Source organism: Heliangelus exortis, chromosome 1 (genome assembly GCF_036169615.1).
Source record: "Heliangelus exortis chromosome 1, bHelExo1.hap1, whole genome shotgun sequence".
NCBI classification, from domain to species: Eukaryota; Metazoa; Chordata; class Aves; order Apodiformes; family Trochilidae; genus Heliangelus; species Heliangelus exortis.
In genome coordinates, this window is record NC_092422.1 from 43,044,209 (window position 1) to 43,051,594 (window position 7,386).

The following is a 7,386-nucleotide window of genomic DNA, read 5'->3' on the forward strand; positions in this document are numbered from 1 at the left end:
TACATATTAAATCAAACTGCAGTATCTCCCAGCTATGTGCCACAAGCAGCTTCACATCTGCTAGCATTTGGACTGAAAGTACCATTCCATGTCTGCAGTTACAGAAAAGCTTTACTCATCAAAGAGAGACAAGTTTCTTTTTCTCTTAAAAAGACACGCAACTATGCAAAATTAATCACTGTGCTTCAGCAAACGTTCTTACAGAAAGAACTTTGTCAGTTTTAAGTGATGGGGCTATGCTGCTTCGTCTCTTGATTTATTTCTTTGAAGTTTTCCAGGACAAAGTATCATAAAAATTGTCAGTTTTAATACAGCATGATTTTATTGGCCATCACCAAAACCTCACAAGGAGCACTACTGAATGCCACACCTATACTCCTCACAGACCTAAATATCACGTAAACATTTCCATCCTCTTTTTGCATTTCCCATTGAAAGGCATGGGAAAAATTCCATCAGCATTTTCGGTTACACCACCAGGTGCTTCTGGAGTTTCTTTCTGGGTTGCCTGTAGAGAAATGATTGTTTGTCATGTGTGGCAAGCTCCATTTTGCATCCAGATAATATAAAAATATCATCATTCCTGTGTGTAACTTTCTGTCATACATCTATTGCGTTGTCATTAACCTAAATGGTAAGCACAATTTCTTTTTCTTTTTTTTTTTTTTAATTAGACTGTGCAGAAGATGAATCAGATACCATCATCACAACAGGTCCCCTTAAGAAGGTGAAGACATAAAATGTGCTGAGTAGTTCCATACCTCCAGGAAGAGGACACTCGGGAATGAGGTAGCTGCTACCTAGCACATGCTTCTCACAAAGACCATCATCTAAAACCTTGACACCCTCAACCACAGCCCCTGCCTGATGTTGAGAAGACACAGATTATCCCTGTAACACAGGACAGAGTAAAGAAGGCCTTAAAATCAACCCATACCTGACACTTTGGAGTGCAATGAGGGCTTTGAGAGCCTCCCACAGTGATAATGGACTCATGTCAAGAAAGGGCACCCTCTTCTGGCACACAGCCTATGGTCTGTGGTTTTAGTTTCTCCTTTCTCCCCACTCAGGGCCTCTGCATTTCCTCCACCATCAAGTTGAAAGCTATTACACACAGGCTCATTTTTAAAATATGAGCTAAGCAAAATCATCTGCATGTACTATTTTCCAGTTGCTCAGACCGAGGAACAGCGCCTTGCGTGAGAGTCCCAGGCCCTGTGATTGACATTAAACCAAAAATGTCATTCTCTGACACTTTTCTGGGCTAGAAATATGCTGAGACCTGATATGGCTCTGCCTTGGTATTTCTGCTGCTTACCCTGGGCCTGAAAATGCTGGGTACTTTTCCTGGTGTGTGCACAGATATGTTGGGTGAGACAAGAAGCTAAAAGACTCTGGCCTTTTGGTCACTACCCAGACTGGGCATTCAGATTGGACCTGATAAACTTCAGATTGGACTCTGATAAACTTCTTATCAGAGAGGAGCCTAGGTGAGGCTGGATCCAACGTTAGTCTCAGCCCTGGTTCTCCCAGGGAGAGTAACTAAAATTTTGCAGTCCAAGGAAACGCTCAACCATCAGATACCCTTGATCTGATTAAGGTGAGAGGACACTCAGGGTCTGAATTTGAACATCAGCTTTCATTAGTACTGTAGCAGGAATACTGATTCTTAGATTATTATATATTCTTAGGCTGCACAATCATAACTGGTGATATTTTTAATATAAAAGCCATGATAAATCCACCAGTGCTGGATGCAGACCTGGTGATTTTCTGTCACCTATCTCTAACTTGTCTCCTCCTATTTCTTCTTTCTTTTCCTTCCTAAAAATCAATATGTAAGACAAAGCCTGCCACAATTTTTCTCAGGTCATGTTGCTTAAATATACTTTTCCAGCTGTGTGAATGGACTTTCTGAAATGAAGGAGGAGGCCAAAAGACTGTGTCCCCTTTCATCCCAATTCCAAACAAAAGGTGTAAGGACAGAAGGAACTTGAGAAATTACCCACACATTGCTGCACTAGTCATGCGAATTGGCAACAAAAAGAAAACCTTAGGAAAGCATATGAGGGAATAAAGTAGAAGGTCTTCCCAAATTATGTGATCCCATGCTCCTTGCAGAATATTACAGTTAAGCAAGAATAATCCAGTCCCATACCCTGCAGTGGTGAGGTGTGCCAAACCTCCTCCATACCCCGTGTTTCTGTCACCATTTCCTCCATTGCTGTCATCCAAAAAAACACATTATTAGTGGAAAGGAAGAAATAAGTGAAAGAACATTTTTACTGAGATACAGGACAATAAGTTTTCACAAAAAAAAGACAAACACTGGAAAAAAGTGGCACCCTCTTTTTCTGGAGACATTGAGGAATTTCTTCACAGATCCAAGGAAAAGGAGGGGAAGTGGTGAAGGCCCCTCTCTTTCAAACAACCTATTTAGTGACAATGTTTTAAATTATAGACTTCAGATTCAAATTCCAAGAGCCTGAAAGCATTGCTGAGCAGGCAACAGTCCTTTAATCTCTTGAAAACGAAGGATCAGATCCTTCGGTTGCCTCTAGCTATTAATCGGAAGTTTGGAATTCTTGCTTACGCATCTCTATCCCAAGAGCAAAATTAACTTACACCTCTTTGTCACAGAGATAAAACAGCAGAAAATGTAAAAGACAAGTAATACTGTGCTAGGGGAATAAGGCAAAGGAAATGTTGAACTTGATAGCTTATTCCCTAAGAAACAATATGAGCTTAGCCAAGCAGAAAATTGTGGAAATACTGCTCTTAATTCACTCTAGATAATTTGTCATTTACAATATATTCTTTGGAGTTTGTGAAATCACAAACTCAGTGGGCAAACTGTTGCTATTTCTCTTGTGTACTTATTTATCCAATGAGAAGAATAGGAACATGGGCAGGAGGTTGTAAAGAGCTATTTGAAAATTATCTGGCACCTTAGAAGTTAACACTGAGGCACTTATGGTAGAAGTTTTCTCTCATTTTTGTATTTTATAGCTTTCAAAGTTCAGATCTATGATAGCAAAACTTTAGAATTTTATTTTTCCTGTTTCATAATGCTGCTTTAATATTAATTTATTTATAATACATGCAGTATGGAGAAATCATACAGACAAATGTATGTGTAGGAATAGGAGGTTGGAGGGCAATTTACTAAAATGATGAAGTAACAGAGACTCTTTAAGTCTTATTGACCTGCAGGGGAACCATATTTAAAGCTAGTTTTTGTGAGGAAATTGACAGACAAAGTGTTTTTGTGAGGTAATGAAAACTGTGCACATTAGTGCTAACAAATATATGCCCAGAAATTTAGGAATATGTTACCGTAATTTGTCGCTTTGCAAAACAGCAGTAAAAAATGTAGTTCAATATAGAGCATAGCTCCTTGTGATTTTGGCAAGTAGCTGGGTTACAAATAAATAGAAAGAGGGGGGAGACCATAAATAAATAGTGATACACTTTCATTTCAGTGTTTTTAGAATGAAATATTTTGTTTTCCTAATTTGAATAGTCTCAAAAATCCTTTCAAGTCTACCTAAAGGGAAATTTCTTAGGTTTTATCTTGCAGAAAAACAAAAGTTTTTTCCAATTTTTCTTTCCATTTACTTCACAGACTAAAAAAATATGTCATTTATACTTATCCCATTAATTTTGCTATGATTTCATTTTTTTAATCCCTTCTCTTTTTCCCAGTAGTTACACCTCCTGCATGGAAAGTACAATCACTGCAGCAACACGGTTATTACAAGTAATTATACGTGGCTGTTTCCTGGTGAAAAATTACCCCTCAGGCATGTGAAAGTTAAGTGTGGGCCTTTAAGTTTTATTACCTTTTTCTTAAAGTCTTACTGTCAATTTGGAGGTGGAATTAAGAACTCAGGCAGATCTCCTAAATCCTAACTAAAGCACCAAATTTCTTTTCATAGGCAAATCTCTTGATCACCCCTCTGAGTCTTAATCAAGTAGATACAAAGTATGGCTTGATGAGCTAATACTAAGCTCAGACTATTTATTTTTCAGCTATTGTTTCACTGCATTTGTAGATGAGAGTTAGGCTCCTAAACCATGTTAGTATCATGACAAAAAAAAAAAAAAAAGGTTATTGTGAAACATTCCAATATATTTTTGTAGATAATTATTAATAGAAGAAAAAATACACAAGAAAAAACTATAATTTTAATCATATATTTAACAGAATCACTTCAATGAGAGCTCTGTTTATTTCGGTGAGCTTTCTCTATAGTCAGTGTTTTCAGCCTTCCACTGAAATGTTAGCTTTCTATAGGAATTATCCTTCACGGAATACCCAAAAGTTAATTAGTAAAAATTTCAGATTTCTTTCAAAATGTTTTTCTATCTTATGTTTTGATTTCTGTGTATTCCCAACACAATGCAGTTGCTACAGAGATCAACATGAGAGTTGATGCACCTCCTGCCCAACCCTACACAATACAGTTTTATCCCTGGTAATTCTGGCTCCAGTTTTTTCTTTCTTTCTTTTATGTCTAGGTCTGGAAGACATCCACTTCAGGACAGATGAGCAGCTGGACAGGGATGGGCACCAGAAGAGCACTTTACCAGAATAGGGTTTTTAGCCTCTCGGTTGCTTCAAACTACCTGGATTCTTTGTTAAGCTTCCTTAAAAAATAGAGGGCTTTTTACTGATCTGTTCTCCTCTGCAAGTGCTACCTAATAGCATGTGGTTCAAATACACAGCAAAAACTTCCTTTCCTAGGGAAGTTTTAATCTATTCATTGTCCATGGATAATGTTTCCATCCATTAGAGGCAGGGACACAAACTGATGTGCATTTTATAACAAAGTATAAAAGAATTTCATTCAGGATATCATTAATAGACCTTCTGTCAGCAGACTTTTTCCAATCACCCTTGACCTGTTCATGCACCTTTTAAAAGAAGCACAAAGTGATACTAAATCCTGAAAACTAATTTTCACAGTCTGTCTCATGGACTGGTGTTAAGATGATAAAAAGTAAATACAGAAAGTTTCTAGAGAGTTTATCTTGTGCTGCTGCACTACAGGATCAGTTCTGATCACATCAGTCCTGGTCACTTTTTCTTTATCATGTCCTGCAATGAGAAAAAATTCTTAATTGGTGAACACAGACTATCCCAGTGCTTCAAAATCCCTTCCTGTTCAAAGCTATCTATCATGAATCCTAATTTCAGTGCATTCTTTTTCTGGTCACATGAATGTGGAAAAGGTGGGGGATTTTTGAAAATAGATTTATGAGAATAAAATTTATGTAATTAGAAACTTGTACCATGTTCCCACTTAAACATTCAGTTATTTCAACTAAACAGTCCTAATTACTGAAGTAAAAAACCATTTCTAAATCCTGCAGAATTCTAGTAGTTCACTGGACATTTTGCTTTAGCTTATATTTGCCTAGAAATATGGTACCCAGAACAGGAAAAAGTTTACAGTGGAGACTTCATCAAGACTGCCAAGACCAGAATGACCTATCCATATATCTTGCAAGTTATGTCCTATTGATATATTCACATTGTGGAATTTGTCTCTTTGGAAGTGTGATATATGTTTAGTTTGTGATGCATTATAAAACCTCGATTATTTTTTTTCGACTACAAGATCTAACTACTTTTCTAGATATATACATATAATATTACTCTTATTCATCAAAATCATTCTGACTCCTTACTTTTTCCTAAAGGAAGTATTACTCTCCTTTTATGCAGTAGAGTCACACAGAATCTTTCATGCTGTGCTCCCTCTGGGTACAATTTCCAATGTCCCTTGACAAGTGCAGCTGCAGCATGGGGAGTCCATGTGCTTACGTTAGGGCATCACAAGGCTATCTTCTCCCTGTTCTAACTGCTGATTTTGATACAGGTATTGTGAGAAGCTCAGCTTGATGGCACATCACTCCCTGCTTTCAAACACATTTTCAAAGAGCCTTTTCCTGCTGTAGCATCCTGGAAGAGCCGTGCTTCTGAGTAGTCGCAAAGGCTTCTTGTAAGTATGGTCACTGTGAGGAAAAGTCAGGCCATTGCCTGACGTTAGCCACGTTAAAAGGGAATGCTGGATGAGCAAGGCTGCTGCTGAGCTTGTCCCTGTTCTCATTGTCTTTGATCTGATTCAGAAACATCAACTAAACCCCGCTGGTTGTCTGGAAAATAGTGACCACAGTGCACCCGGCTTCAGAGAGCGGCAAAAAAGGAATGGCAGAGCCTGTCTCTGCCACACTTCATGCCAGCTTGAAAAGTCATATGGAGGTTTGGGGAAGGAGCTTCAGCATAGAAAACATCTTAATTTCCCCACTGCTCTTCCTTCAGTTTTGCCTCTGCCTCACAGAGGGGAAAAGTGGCTCCTGAGAACATCAGGGAGAGAAAAAGAAAACAACCCCAGCCAAATACAGATTTGGGGTTTGCCATGGTTTTAAAAACTACAACCAAAAACTTGCTATAGGTCAAGCTAAAAGAGAAGTATTGTATTCACAGAGAGTCAAAAAGCTGAAAAAAAAAAAAAAAAGTTAATTAAAAAAAAAATTAATGTTGTTTCAATTCTGAGCGCTTTACAAGTTTTACAGTTCAAATAAAAGTGAGTTGTAGGGTGGGGAATTGTTTCAAATGCATGAAACTGAAACATTTTAAGCTTTTGGAAACCAAGGAGGATTCCTCTCATTAAACTCTTTGTTGAAAATGAGAGACACTGAAAAAATCTTAGTGTCTCCAAATTCTCCTTCCTCTCCTCACACAAGTTTCCCATTAAGAAACTTCACTTGCATCTTGTAAAGAAAACAGCAAGGATAAGGAGTTAAACTCGATAAGAAGCAGAAATCCTTAGCAAATGGAAAGAAGACTGATGTTTTGCCTTATCCTCCCCAAATAAGGGAGAATGTAGAGTCCTTTGGGAAAAAGACTAATGTAGAAGGAGCAAAAGATTCTCTTTCCTGGAATAACAAAAATACACATATATTTTAATCTCTGCCTGTTCTGGCTTTCATAGTGCAACAACGTGCTTTTGATCCTGTGGTGCTGTCAGCAAAAATTAATTTTAAAAGTAGAACACATGAGTGGCTTCAGCCTTTGCCTTAATTTAGATTTTCACTAAGAGCTGAGATAAGATGTAGCCATGCTGAAGAAGGATGGACGGCTGTACACTATATTGTAGGAGACGACAGTGCTAAATTAATCATGTTCTATCTGAAATTCACAATTCTTTCAGAGATGCTCAAGACAATATAAAAAATTTAATGGTAACAGTGAGAGTAGGCAGGAGGTTGCAAGGCAGAAAGCTTCAGAGGGCACTTTAAATGTGAAAGATGCATTACAGTTTCTCACACATGAAGAAGATAGCATGCCTTACTAAAAATATAATAAATAAGGAGTGT